At 33.4% G+C, this 14,771-nt stretch overlaps 1 protein-coding gene across 2 annotated transcripts in view; it reads right to left on the bottom strand.

Moving 5' to 3' along the window:
• SGCZ (sarcoglycan zeta) overlaps nucleotides 1–14,771 on the bottom strand; it is a 200,797-nt gene that overhangs the window by 92,440 nt on the left and 93,586 nt on the right. The window lies entirely within an intron of this gene.

Genomic DNA, 14,771 nt, shown 5'->3' with positions numbered 1-14,771 from the left:
CTTCTAAAAATCCACTATGTGTTTCATCTTAGGTATTATATATAAAAGCTAGTAAGGAAAAACATTGTCCCATAAATTTGCTCACGCTATAATAAAGTATATTTTTATGAATGCAGAGTAATTGAATAACATAACAGGGAGAGGGAGTTTAAGTTATGCAAATTCAAGATAGGTTTTCAGACATGTTTCAATCATTCTCAAAATATATGATTTAAGCAAAGATGATGCACAAATGGTGTCCTATATTTCAGTAAATCTTTAAAAGCCACTAGCTATTGATTTTGTTTCATATAACATTCAACATTAAATTACTAGGAACCTAAGTAGAGCTCAGTACAGTCAGATGAACCTATATTATTAGGTGAAGGCATACTCTAATGCATTTTCATAAGAAATAATGCATCATGGTGCCATAAATACATTCACTGGGAGTCAGAGCTCACTTGAACTGTTATGGAAGGAAACAATTGAGACAAAAAGGACAAATTGAATCTTCTTACTTTTCTGTCTTACCTTGACAGAACTGGTGCTTACGTTCATGTACTCTGTTTCTAATATTAGCACTCTTGCTACCACAGGATCTCAAAAGGTGAAAACATTTGATGGAAACAAACTGCTTATCCTTCTTTCCCAATCAGGAACAATATCATTATCAGTTTCATGTTTTAATGAAACATTGTATGAGTAGCCTTGTTAGCAAAACTGTTTGGTAAAACAATAAAATAATGCCAGACTCTACTCTTTATAGCTTCTGATGAGGAAAAACATCACATCTTATGAGCAATTTATAGCTCATCAGTCTCAAAACACACAGGAAATAAATGATGAGTGAAGGATGAGCTTAGAATTATGTCTATAAGCTTGATCTTCAAGACAGGAAACAAAATAATAATTGGAATAGTAATTGAGGGCACTGAACATTACCAGATGATCTAGTATGCTTGATATAGAAGACTGTACACATAATAAATACCACAATATGCTGATGTTCTTATTTGCTTACACTGTCTAACAGCATACATGACCTTTTAAAGTATTTAGCCATATAACTTTCTTTGTCATGGAAAAGTACTATTAGCCCTGTTTTGCAGAGAAAAAAATGAGATACAGAGGCCACCTTTTCTGAAATTCTGGGAAAAGCTATCTACCTTTAGAAATTTAAAATGGTCCTGGTTCTGCTTTTTCTAACCTTTTTTAGTCATGGTAGTACAACAACAAATGGCATAAAGATACTAAGAGTCTAAATTATAAGCATTCACATAACTCCTAGGAATGGTACCCTCTGGTGCCAAAAGCTGTAAGAAACATGAAGATGCCAGGAGATAAGATATTATACAGAGTGATCTTTCATCTTTAAAGATTTATCTTAATCTAAACAAGGCAAATTTATTTACCTTCAAAGTGTCTTATCAACTTTATCTTTCATTCTTGCCTTACATTAGAAGAATAAAACATACAAAAGGTTAGGCAGATACTTGTTAAATTTCCTAGATTTGTGCAATAATGATTATTTTTATTAAAACATTTTTCTTCAAAACTTATGCAAAACACATGCAGTTTAGAATGGTATTTCTTTTTGTTAAAAACAAAAACAAAACAAAGAAGTAAAACATTAAATTATGAAAGATTCTTCCAAGATACCGAAAGACAATTGATTAAATTTTACTACACTAGAGGCCAGGTAAACATAAATAAGCATATATATAGCATATAAGGTCAATTGTTCAGGAACCATGTAAAAAAAGAAAATTTGCTCATTTAAAACCACTATGTCCATTAAAAAAGAGAATTCATCACCAAAAGTTTTTTAATCAAAAGTATTCTCTGATAAGTACAGTGAAAATTAAGAATAAATAATTCTTAGAAATTCTTAGAAAAGAAAAAATAAGATCATGAGACACTGAAGTGATTTTTAAAATAAATTCTATATACAACAAGATACTTGATTATCCAAAAGAGGCTGAACAAAAGAAAAAAAACATCCAAACCAAACAATGAAGGACTAAGTTCTTTAGGAAGAAAAAGCTGAATTGCAAAGGAAAGGTATCTCCAGGGAAATTTGTCAAAAACTTTATGCATATGGATAACTGCTTTGTAGAGATTCCCTGCCTATTGAAACTTAAAGATAGCTTTTTATCTCTACAGGAACATAAAATAGGATTACAAGGAAGACAAATAGATCATAGAATCTATGTTCTATAGGAATTGTAAGGGACCTTTACAGATCATCTAGTTCAATTCCCGTGCTAATGTAGGTCCACTCACATCAGGTCACATAGGAACATGTCCAGGTGGGTCTTGAAGATCTCCAAGGAAGGAGATTCTACAACTCTTCTGGGCAGCCTGGGCCAGTGACTCTGTCAGCCTCAGAGTGAAATAGCTTTTTCTTATGTTTAAATGGAACTTTTTGTGTTCCAGATTCATCCCATTACCCCTTGTCCTGTTACTAGATACGATCAAAAAAAAGGATGTCCCACCACCCTGACATACACCATTTGGATATTTGTAAATATTAATGAGATACTCCTCAGTCTCCTCTTTTCTAGACAACCTCAGTTCCCGCAGCCTTTCCTTGTAAGAAAGATGCTCCAGTCCCCTGATCATCTTGGTGGTCTGTACTGGAATATCTCTGGGAAATCCAGAACTGGACACAGTACTCCAGATAAGGCCTCACCAGGACAGAGAAGAGGGAGAGCAGAACCTCCCTTGACCTCCTGGCCACACTCTTCTTGATGGATCCCAGGATGCCATTGGCCTTCTTGGCCATGAGGGCACATTGCTGGCTCATATTTAGCTTATTATCAATCAGGACTCCCAGGTGTCTCTCTGCAGAGCTACTCTCTCCAGCAGGTTGTTCCTTTCCAGATTCAGGACTCTGCCCTTGTCCTTGTTGAACCTCATGAGGTTCAACATATTTTTTTGAGATATTCAAAGAGTGATGTAATTAAGAGCTTTCAGGACTTTTAGAGGTCAAAAGTTAAAAAAAAAAAAAAGGAAAAAAAGGCTTACTGTTTATTCTTGGGGTAATGATTTTCTCAGTTACATTTGTTTTTGAAATTTCAGTCTTTAGATATTTATCAGTTTTACTTTATTTTAGTAATAGAAATCTATCCAAAATGTCTGTGAGAGACAGATCACAGATGAAGATATTAATTAAGCCTTCTGCTTAAACCTCCAGGTAGACTGACAAATTAGCACAGCCCTTGGCTTCATTTTAAGGAACATTTGTTGTTGTAATACAGAAACATGATCCAATTAGAACAGAGTTAGTTACAACTAAACATATAGTGTTGAGGACCTAACATTAATATTTGTGGTTTTTAAGTCTAGCAGAAGAGGAATCCAGTTTGCATGCTGCAAGACAATGTCGTAATGTGTACCAAAGGATAGTATTTAGAGAGGATCGAGAGGCACCTCAAAAGCACTGTCTTGTTGAAAACTGAAATGCTAAATGTTATGATATGGATCAGAGGAGATTTAGTTTTAAGCAGCTAGAATCACATTTGAAAAGGACTGCAAGATGAAGATGATATTATGAGAGACTATGCCCAGCTACTTGGAAGTGAGTCATTCACCTGTAATTTATTTCCAAGAACAAATGTCAATTTGATCTATTAAAAATAAATATATAAAAAAGCCATTTTATTAAATTACTATAGCAAAACTACTAAAATAAAAAAAAATCTACAGAGCATTAAAATAATTGTAAAAGTGTCTATTGACTTTGAAACAATTAAGGGAAGTGTTTGTATGCTTAATTTTTTCAGTTATTTGATCTAAGAGTAGTTTGCTTTAAGGAGTGATACAATAGCAAGGTTTTTATACCTAAGATGGAATTTAACCCAAGTGTACTATTAAATGTCTCATCATTTCCCACAGGAATTCATGTAGATGAAATTGGTAATCTCAGATGGTCTGAAGCAAGTTTCTTTATATACTTCATAAAGGATAATTTCATTACTGTGTCAGGAAAACTGAAGGACTTTGAACTCTTTTGCCTGGGTAGGAAGATCTTTTCAGCCTAAAGTTGAGATGAATGTTAGATTCTATTTTGCACTCAGCTATATTTAAGACTTAATTTATGTTTACTCTCTATGTTCCAAATTTGAACTGGTTTATTTCATGGAAGGGGATTTAGCAGTAAGGCTGTATAACACTTTATGCATCTGCAACTCCTTTTAATTTATGCAACACATTTTCTGATCCTGTCCCAACTTTCATGAACACCAAATATCTGCAATATCTATGTTCTTAGGTGATTCCTATGTAGAAATTGAGATACGTGAGGGATAAGGAGGTTGTTGGTGCTGCTCACCTGATTCTCATTGCATTAAGAGATAGGGACATATGCAAAATACACAGCCCCTGGACTGAAAAATTGGTGGAGAGATTAAGTAATATGTATGTACATAGATACCATTTCCTGAACGTTAAATGCAAGGTCAAGAACAGATTTATGCCTGTTACTGTTAAGAAATGCAGACATGCAACAGTGTTCTTTGTAAAATGCCTCATCAGATACTGATTCATACTACTTGAATTCGCACATAGAGCATCTGTGTCATGCTCACCAGGTGCCTCTGCCATTATTTTGATTGGTATTTACACCAAATTGCTGAAATCCACAGATAAAAAACTGCAAACCCTAGAAATGTACAGAACAAATAGTTAGAAATACACAAATCCAATCCTACTTGTAATTAAGAGCAGTTTTCTTAATGCTCCTCTGAATTTGTGAAGAGAAATTGTAAGTGTCTTAGAATGCTGAGACCAAAAATGTAGTCCTCAATTAGGAGAATATAACCACGGGTTCTTGCATAATCTACTGACAATATTTCAGATATCCATATCAATTTTCTGTTTTGTGTGTGAAAACTTTAGAAGCATTTCAAGTTACTCTTTTTCAATTAATGGGAGAAAAAATTTGAGGAATTAAAAAAGAACAATAAGTGCCAAAAGTAAGCTAGATATAAACACTGAAGATTTTTCCCCCAATATACCTGTGCTTTCCATAGACTCCCCTGAATTTTTCCCTAGTTTTCAGTCACTGCCATTTAACATAAGATAAACATCACTTCATTCTTATATCAGCTGCTTTCAGATAACCCCAGCACCATATTTGTGCAGTATAGGAGTTCTACCAATTCATATAACAACATATAATTTTATATTACCCTTATTCATACTGAAGAATCAATGAAGCTACTCCAAAAATTAGTATACTGTTTAATATGAAACGAAGTGAGAGAAGCATCACCTGCACCTTAAAAGAACACTCTCTAGTATCCCAGATCTAAATAGTCACAATTATATTTTTACTAAAACATTTTCTAACAAAAATTCTGATTGTTGAATGTACAATATTTCCTCCTGCAAAAAGATGATCCATATTCTGTGCCAAATTTTGGCTCAACTTGTCAGAACAGTTAATTGTCATTCCAAAATACCTACACTTTATTAAAATAACAGTTAAAAACTGAACTTTTATTCTGGGATTTTGTTGTTACTTAGTTTACTCAGAAGGAGAGATCACAGACTTGTCTGAAGATTCTAATCTCAGAACTCAGAGACAAAAATAAACTTTGCCTAAACCTTTTATTTACATAATTATCTAGCTAGAGAGAAAAAATAGCTTTCTAGGCATTGTACTCTTAGTGTAAACTTCTATTTTCCCTTCTAGTAAAAATGAACATGGCATCTTTCATGTCAAACACTATTGGAGTGTCAAGTTCACTATCAACACTGATTTTACTTTTAGTAATGAGAATTATGTACAACAACTATGTGTTTTTAAAAATTACTTAGGCTCTAAATTAAAGGAAAATTCACCATCCCCAACCTATCTTTACTTTCTTTGCAGAACAACTGATTTGTATTCAGCTAGAGATACAAATGAGCCTCTGGCTTAAGTCAAAGAGCTAACTTGTCTGTAAATCCCCAGCTGTTGTACAATCATAATGCTGAAACCATAATTAACAATTCTAGTACAGGATGTGAACTTGTTCAGCTCCTTTCATTATAAGATTTCTGCTTTCCTTGTGAGTTTTCTTCCCCCCCCCCCCCGATTTCCAACATCTATAGTCTGAAGTTCTTACCAGTGTTTCCATCTGAATTTCTAAAAAAATTAAAATCTTACCCTTAGTTCTTGTCTATGAGACACAAATAATACATTACACAGCAATGTATTATTTTCCTTTTAAGGTTTTCCTTTTTAATTTGAGGTAATTATATAGCTTGGAGATTTTTCTCTGAAAAACTTACACAGTTACCACTTTAAATTTTTCTTGAAGTTTAGTTTTGGTTTAAAAAGAAAATCAAAAAACAGCTCATAGCAAATCATCAGACTGATCAACAGTGAGCTTTTAAAGTCTAAATATAGAAACAGTTCATGTGTCTACAAGCCAAAGTGCATATTGTTACAATAGCTGGTTTTAAAGCAAGACTTTAGACTAATGTTAGTGTAACGTATCATTCTTGAATGCAGACCAGTATCAACACTTTGCTCACATCTCTAGAACAGAAGTAGGCCTGAGGTTTATACAATTAGGACTGCCCAGAACTCTTATAAAGATGTTTAGTAGGTGACATTGCATAGCTGTAACAAAGACAAGATATTGTAAAAAAAATCCTTAAAGTCTTTCAGTGGTGACCGAGTTTAATTATCTTTTTTTTTTATCTCAATGTGTCACAACTTAAAACCTTTAGAAATGTTCTGTTTTTTTTCAAGAAGACAAGAGACACTGGGCATTTGATTCACTTGAAACAATTTACATGATGTATTAATCTGTCAAGAGGAGACACCCATAAAGATATTAACTGGATAGTTGAATAGTTCCTTACCTAGATGAAGTTCTGGGAACTTCCAAGCAGACCAGAGAGGTTTTTTGAAACAGCTTTTGGTAATATCTCAGGATGTAACAAATGGATACAAATGAACTTTTTGGTCACCTGTAAATCAGCAGGGTATGTTGATATCAAAAATCAGAGGCTTGAAAAATAAACTTTTACTGTCTTCTATCAGTTTCACATTTCTTTAGCTTCACATAAAAGAGGAGGATTCTTAATGAGAAAAAGTTTCACATTAAATAGAATGTTCCATGGAAAAATTGGAATATGGGAAATTTTAATAGTTATCTACCAAGCCCACAGGAAGTTACACTTGAGAAAGGATAGAATAATTAGACTCAAAGTAAGAGAGAAAACACAGAATATATTAATTTGGTTGAGCTCTCCAACTCTGATCTATTTTTTATTTTATCTGTAGAATGCACAGTATTTCAGGTTACTTGTTAAAGATGAGAAGTTACAATTTTCACGTAACTTTTTAGTTGAAATTTTAATATCTTTTAATAAAATGAGTTCAAGGGAAGTTACTGAACTTAAAAAGAATATAAATCATTTGGCTTTTTGCAACTATTTCATAAAGATATTCTTCAAGTCAGCAAGACTTTTGACTAATGTTAGCGTTAATAATTCTTTTTGGATGCAGGCCAGAGTCAAGACACAGCCATTGTTGTAGAATAATAAATGCTTACATTTCTTTTCTTCAAATAATAAACAGGAAATAGAAACAGGAATAGAAAAATTACTATTATTAATGAGCAAGAAATAATTAAAATTCTGAACAGTTAAAACTTCAAAGCTTTTGTTATTTTTCTTGTGCTCTTCTGCTTTAAATTACTTGTTTGTAAATTTTTCCTCATAGCTTTCTATCATATGCAAACTTGCTAAGATTTCATTGTGCAGGTCTGGGTCATTAACGAAGAACAACATTGGCCTGAGTACTGACCCCATTAGTACACTATTAGTGACTGGCCTGCAGCTGAGGTTAGTGTCACTGGTTACAACCTGTTGAGCCCAGCAGTCTAGCCATTTTTTAGCCCATCTCACTGTCTTTTAGAGTATACATTAGTTTGTCTAAGATTATGTGATGGGAATTGAGTCAAAAGCCTCACTAAAGGCAATATTAAAAATATTAGCTGTCCTCATCCACCATGCTAGACTTTTTGTTGTAAAAGGCTGTCAGGTTGGTCATGCATGATTTCTCCTTCACATCCATGAAGATAAATTTTCACTATCTTGAAATATTTCACTACTGACTAGCCTGGACATGTTCCTATGCAACCTCATCTAGGTAAACTTGCTTCTGCAGAGGGGTTGGACTAGATGATCTCTGAAGGTCCCTTCCAACCCTATCATTCTATGATTCTATGATAAATCTCCTTCATGCTTACAAAGAAATCAATGCTGATAACTCACAGCATCAATAGATATATATTTTTTATTACATGTATATTTTTTGCTGGTAAAATACTGAGTCTATGGATATGAAGTAGATCTCCTAAGGTAACAATCACAACGTTTTGGGGAAAAACTAAGGTCTTACTTAATTTTATAAAATGGAATGCAAAGGTTAAAAGTTGTTCTCCATGAAGACACACAAGTAAATTCCTGCATAAAGAGATAAAGAACACATAGATTTTTCTCCTTTTCAAGTCTCCTCCAAGTCATCTGCTTTTGCATCCCTGTTTTGGATCAGATTTTTTATGGAAATATGAACAAAATTTTTTCTTCATTTTAAACATAGAGGATTTCTTTAAGTAATTGCTTGCCATTTGTAAATTGCAACAAAATTATTTTAAAGTTTTCACGGAAAAAAAGAGTTCCCATAAAATTAAAACAACTCAAACTAAATTAATTTGAGTCAGTATTAGGACCAGATACATGACATGATGTATGTCAAACTGAAATATTGAAATTTGCCCCAATGGAACACAGATGTATTAAATGAAGTAAGTATTTTGAAAACTGAAAATGCAACTGATGCCAAGAACAACAAGCCCCAGAGAAGCAGTTTCTACTTCATTAACTTTCCCACATCCTTCCGAAGAAGTGTTCCCAAATTAAATTCAGTTCCTCAGGCTGTTATAAAATTGCGTGGATATAGGCTTCTCATGACTATATTAATGATCTGTAATCTACCAAAGTAAAGGCTTGGGTAATATTAACTCAGAATTTTCAGTATAAAAAGCAGAGATCCTCTTTGACTGAACAAGTCACAGTAATAATACGATGACTAGAGGTTGACATGAAAAAATGATGTGTTCAAACTATAAGGTTGATCAATTGGATGACCCCCAGACAAGTTTCAGTGAAATATAGCAAATCAAGGAGAAAATCATGAATCACGAAAGTTCTTATCAGTTGTCAGTGAAGAACAAGCACAGCTAACTCAATTTCAGAGCACCAGTCTCTACAGAGACCACCAACAAATATAGCAGTGACTTGGTCTTTGGCAAAGCTTGTGATTAAGAAAACATTATATCTTTTTCATAGCCAATAAAGTGACACTGGTACATTGGAAGTACATCATGTTGAGAGTCAAAATGAGTCCTTTATGACATAATAATGACTTTATTCTCAGTGACAGTTGAGTGATCCCAAGGGCAAGGCTGAAAAGTAGGTATCAGAAAAATGAACTGGGGAACATTTCAGAATTTATCTGAGAGGATGGTGACATGTAGCTGCAGAAGCAAGCACTGTACTTCACAGTGAGTAATAAAGGTAGCAGATTCTTAGATGCTTTTGTGATTGTTTTGATAGCGTGAAAAATGTAAGCAATGATATTTCCTAATTGAATTTTCTCTTGTAGCTATATACCTCACGAAATGCAAGACTGCACAACTCTCAAATTAGTCTTACTGGATGGCAACAGAGTATCTTACAGAGCAGAAAAGAGACTGGATATAGCAAACAACTTCTTGTATTTTTAAAATGTTTCAGGGGAGCGTAGGGTCACATACTGTGCCTTCCCAACTCCAAAATCAACAAATACAACATATTTGTGGTACATTACAAGAGATAATGAACATCTTCCAAGAAGTGAAGACTTTGGAAACTACAGTCAGTTTCACTTCAGTTCCTGGGATAATTATGGAGGAGATCCCCCTGAAGATCAATGCAAAGTAAGTAAAGGAAAAGAAGGCAATTAAAGAAAAACAATAGCATGGATTTAGCAAGGGCAAGCCGCATCTGATTTGATGGTCATGTGCAATAAGAAGACTGGATCAGCAGAAGTCTTGCCACAAATTCAGAAAGGCTTTTGATGTGAACTCCTATGATATTTCTTTGTGACCTCATCAAAGAGAAAAGCTCAAAAATTTCTCTTATGAGGAGAATTTGGGGTTCTCACAAAGGCATCTAATACTCAAACACAAACCATGTGCAACATGCTGGACAGAATTGACAAAGGCTAATTCTGTGTTAGTGATTATACACACTTAGAGAGACAGAGAGGAAAGAAATATTTTGTAGAATTACTTTGTCAGGATTGATTCGGGTTTGAAAGTAAAACAAAGTAAAATAAAGCTCTCTAAATATTCATAAGCCTATTGAGTCTCCAGAGTGAAAATCTGGAGAGAACGAACATCTGAAAGAAGCTCTGCCTTGAAACCTACTACAATTTCTTAGTTCTCATACAATCACATATTTTAAAGAACAAGAGATACAGAGAGTTTTCAGTCTCCAATGTTCATTTGGAAGCTTATGCATACTCAGTGTTTCTTGGTTTATAGACCTTTTTCTAATGACTTTTAAATAAATTCTGCATTCTCTAAGGATATCCCTAGAAAACATATGCTCTCTAAATTTGGAAAAGACACCTTTAACCTTGTTAATTGCACAGAAAGCAATCCTCCCTACATCGAAGGATAACTAGTTACTTATTTTGTCTGCAATGGAAGTAATTTGACAACGGGAAAAAAATGGTACTGTATGTGCAAATGAAAAAGGTAAATAAAGTAAAAAATACATTCTCAAGAGGGACCATGAATGGTTTTTATCGTTAAATAACAAACTAATAAAACTGTGCCTTGATTGTTTCCATTCACAAATGCAGTAGTATGAATGTACTAGTGGGATGATAAAGAAACTGAAATATTGTAATAATTCAGGTTATTGCACTGTTATTTGATGTTGTCAAATAATACTACAAAGAATGTAATTTTCATTTTTTCTTTGTATCAAATCAATGAAAATTATATAAACATGGAAAATATAACATTGTTTAGATTAAACTTACTGTTTTCAGGCTAGTAATTTGATCAAAATTATAAAACTAGATCAGATATAGTAAAAATGAAATTCTCAGTAAAATTCAATTCATAGAGTATGTGCACCCTTGTTTCAGGAATACAAATATGTTAATTCAGGATCAAAGGAGTCCTTATCTTTTCATGTTCTGATGTATCAATGCATGTTCTGACATGCAGTTAAATCATTTGGTGAAAATACAGAGGCATCTTTTTTTTTTTTTTTTTTTGTGTAAATATCAGATAGCTCTTCAGCCACCACTAATAAAATAGAGTAGAAAAAGCAAAGTAAAAGGAGGAAGGTTAGGGAAACAGCACTCCCTGAGCAGCTTAATCACAAAACTTCTACAGACAAAACAGGAATGAATATTGAATTTACCCAAGACCTGGATTTTTTGTCACTATTTTTTGATAGAAAATTGTATGCTGGCAGGAGAAAATGTCACTAGAAGTACTGGGTTTTTCTTTTTTTTCAGAATTTGCACATACAGACTTAAAGTATTTTACCATTTACTTTTAATATTGAAGGTTTTAATGAAGCAATCACAAGGCAGTTTTTCAATCTTTATATAAAGTTCAATATATGTCTTCCGATAAAGACAGTTTAAGGCTTGTATTTAACCCTGCATATATGATTTTATTTTGGGATCCAGGTATGCTGCAGGTAAATATGGTGATTTCAGCATCTGTAAGCATATGTGAACTTTACACTAGCAACCTTAGTTACCCTTCACATTTAAGTTGCAGCACTGGAGAGCTCAGCCTATATACTCAACAGACTGTCCAGGACTCTTATCAGAAGTAGTTCACTCTCAGATTTGGAGGTAAATCCTCTGCTATCAATGAACGTGTTTTACCAGCTCCAGATCTAGTGAACTAAAATGTAGCTCCAGGAGATGCGTAAGAACTCCACTCATGCCTCTTAGCTATAATATAGCACACTTGCTGCTGTATCCTTCTGCTAACATCATTGGATATCTTACCTAACTGTGCATTGTGTTGAGTTATGGGAAAGCAATGACCTGCAGGGCTAGGCACCCTATGTGGAGGTCCCCCAGAAGCCATTCTACAAAACATGGAACCAGTGAAGAGGAAATACACTTGTTCTGCAAAGTTATTAAACACGTTATATTCATCTCAAGAGTTAATTAAATGTCACTTTAAAGTTTGTGGGTTTTTAAAGGGAAATAAGTACATTTGCTAAAAGAGCAAACTCTTCTTTTAAAAAATAAATAGAGCACATACACAAAGACTTCAAAGACATCAACTTCAAATGAGTTTTTGATTCCACAGTACATTCTAGATCTCATATGCATCAAAGTGAAAACATTACTGCTTCCATGGAAAAGGCAGGGAAAGGCATTTCCCTTTTTATGACCCAAAGTAAACACTAATGGCTGGCATGTACAAGAGTTCTTCAGATTCCACTATGTCGACTCTACTGACTATAACGATAGCTCAGAAAACCTATCTCATTCTTAGATTTTTAGAGCACAGAGGTCAATTCTGTAAGTGCAAAACACATTACATTCCATGCAGATGCTACACACCTGGGGAAACACCATGCAGAAACATCAGAATTTCCCACTCTAAAGCTTAATAGAGCTCCAGAGTGTGTCCTTATCATTCCCTTGTCATCCATATTTGGAAGTACCACAAGTTACTGAAACATTAGCACAACTACTACTGAGAAAGTTGATGAAAGACTGGAACATGAATCTAGTTCAGAAATGCTGCAAGATCAGAAACAAGCCTACATCAGTATCACACTTTAATCTAGGCAACAAGTGTTTTAATATTAATAGACCTGCAAGTAGTAAGTAAGTAGGCCTGCAACAACAGAAAGCATTTTATCTAGTTAATGATCAACTCAATTTCTTTTCTTCTGCTGGCTTGAAGGCACTTAATGACAGAATTGTTTCTCATGAGCCTCACAGGACTATTGTTGCCATGTGTTAGGCTACTGGTAGAGTTTTCAACCTGTTCCTTTATATTAGGTACCTCTGCGATCTATTATCAGCTCTTAGTGAAATTAGGACCGTACTAGAGTTTCTCATTACTCTCACTGGAAATAAAATTTTCCATATTTACTTTAACAGGACTGATACTCTGCAATTTGAAGCCTTCTGCTAGCGAATATCCCAAATCATAACTCTCACACACAGTAACAGGACATTGAACAAAACTAGACACCATTCACTGACAGAAAAGAACAGGAATAAAGGCAGAAACCTTAACTCATTTTCTGCAACCTCTAAGAAGAAGTATTCTCCCCGAAAGGTTAGTATTGAAATAATCATACTAAAGAGTTTTGTACTTTAGGCATGATTTTTAATAAATTTGTTGTACTAGATATTAAGGTCTAACAGAATCTGTAAAATATTTATATATAGATAAAAACTCAAAAGTGTTCCAGTTAGTTTAATAAATTCCAAAGTTTTAAAATTGTAAAGCCAATACTAGAAGATTACAAAGAATACTTTAGAAGTGCTCACGTCTTTCCATGGCAAGGTGGAATGAGAAATAAAAACAAACTCACAACCAAAGTTCCCTTTTATAGATACCCTTCCAAGTTTAGAAGTCTTTTATTTATTTATTATTGGTAGCAGTACTTGGTACTTAAATGGTCACATATGCATTGTCTATTTCATTGATTTTTACCCCCTTAAAATTCTGATCAATATCAAAGTTATGATATTTGGACTTATTTAAAACGATTTTTTTAACCAATTTTTTGTGATACATTTATCTTAGTTATTAACTTAGCTATTAGTACAAAATTACAAGATTTTGTAACAAATAGGATGTATAGTGAGTTAAAAAATGAAAGAATATTTGTTCAGTAAAGTGATCAAAATTCAACGTTGTTGGGGAATACAGTTACTTAAATATTAGAGAATTTTTCATTACCTAGGAAAATATTGCTGCTCTCTTAAACATTGAAAGATCTTCTTTTTACAGAAAAAAGACAAAGTATCTCAAACATTAATAAACACGAGAGTGAATCACTGTAGAGAAATTGGAAACTGTCATGATGTCATTTGTGAATGTTCTTGAGACTTTTAGTATATATAGAAGACAGATTTTGACAGAATTTTGCCCAAAGATATTTAGAGTAAACATACTATTCATTCCTGTCTACTTTTGTGGTATGCATATTAAAATTCTTTGCAGATGATTGAAAATCAGAGATATTCTTCTCTGATCTTAAGTCATCACTTTCATGGAAAAAACAACTTAGGATATTTTCAGTATTTTTTTTTTTTTTAATTCATTGACATTGTTACTATAAATAGCATGACTAAATCAAAGTGAATGAGTTAAAAGCAGCTGTACTGAATTTCTGAATACATAATATCTTGATTTTCTTTTTTCTTCTGTAAAAATCTGCTTCTATATAATAAAATAATTATGTGCAAGCAATATTAAAAATGGCTTGCTCTGAAAAATTAAATAATAGAGACTTTATGCAGTCGAGTAAGACTACCTGTACCTAATGAAAGAAAAAAAAAAAACAAAAAGAAAAAAAGAGAAAGCACACCAGCGAATACCAGAAAGAACTTACTCGTATACAAAAACATTTCTTACTTCATTGCATTTTGCACATATCACTAATCCTGTTTTTTTCTGGAATTCATATCAAATGAAGGGTCAAATATTCCATTTCCAGTGCTGAAGCCA

Source organism: Colius striatus, chromosome 3 (genome assembly GCF_028858725.1).
Source record: "Colius striatus isolate bColStr4 chromosome 3, bColStr4.1.hap1, whole genome shotgun sequence".
Taxonomy (NCBI): Eukaryota; Metazoa; Chordata; class Aves; order Coliiformes; family Coliidae; genus Colius; species Colius striatus.
Note: the sequence above shows the minus strand (reverse complement) of the source record. Positions and strands in the feature narration are given on the sequence as shown.